We start from the raw sequence: 1,151 nt of genomic DNA on the forward strand, positions 1-1,151 counted from the left end.
CCACCATCCCCCTCTTCCCTCCATCTCCCACATACCACAGTCCCACATCTCCCCCCCCCTAATCTGTCTCTGGGTCCCCCGGTAGTTTGGCATCTCCCCCTCTCTGTCCAGTCACCCCCCCTGATAGTTCATCAAAACCCCCTAAGTAGCTTTGGCATATCCCTTTCTGAGTCCCCCTTTCCCCTGCAGGTCCAAATTTCTTTGGCTCCTTCCCCTGCCAGTATAGCATCTCTCCTACCCCCCTCACATATCCAACAACTCTCCTGCCCCCCCCCCCCCCCCAGCATGTCCAGCAACTCTCCTGCCCCCCCACAAATCTAGCCGCTCTCCTCCTCCCGCCCAGCCCATGGCACTTCACACCTGTCTCCTTGCTCTCTCCTCTCCAAGTGCGAGGTGGCAGCTCTCCTAATACTCCCCCCCCCACCCCATGGATCCAAAAAAACCTCTCCCGCTTCTCCCCATGTCCATGGTGCTTCAAACTTTTCTCCTTGCGCCAGCAATCAACACACTTGGACTGCAACTGGCCCTGGAACCTTTCCTCTGTACATCCAGCCCCTACGTAAACAGGAAATTGCATCAGCAACAGGGTGGAATGTGCAGAGGAAATGTTCCGGGGCCAGCTGCAGATAGTGCGTGTTGACCACCTGCTGCAGCAAGGAGACAGAATTAAAGCGCCACTAGCATGGGAAGAAGTGAGGGGGGGCATTAGGAGAGCTGTGACTCAGAGAGGAGGGAGAGAGAAATGCAGGCAATGTCTTGGGGATTCCTGAACTCCCGCAGCACACCAGTTGAAAAAAAGCAGACTTACAATCTGCCTTAAGCTGTGCCTACATCCGGTCACATTAGCAGATAATCTGTTTTTGCTTTTACAGTCACGCTCTGCACGTTTCTGTTCTTTGGAAAATTGAACCTATTTATTATTTGAATGTAATCTGATGCACTGTTTATTATTGATTATATTTCTATTGTCATTAGACTGTAAACTACTTTGCTATATTAAATTAAATATGGTATAGTAATTGATTAAACTATGTGAATTACAACAGTGTTTATAACTTCAAGTCATGTACCCCCCTAAGTCAAACAAAATTTCAACCAAGTACCCCCAAGTTCTGATCAGCAGAGATTTTGAAATTGACATATTCTAATCA

The sequence above is a fragment of the Microcaecilia unicolor genome, chromosome 4 (genome assembly GCF_901765095.1).
Source record: "Microcaecilia unicolor chromosome 4, aMicUni1.1, whole genome shotgun sequence".
Lineage (NCBI taxonomy): Eukaryota > Metazoa > Chordata > Amphibia > Gymnophiona > Siphonopidae > Microcaecilia > Microcaecilia unicolor.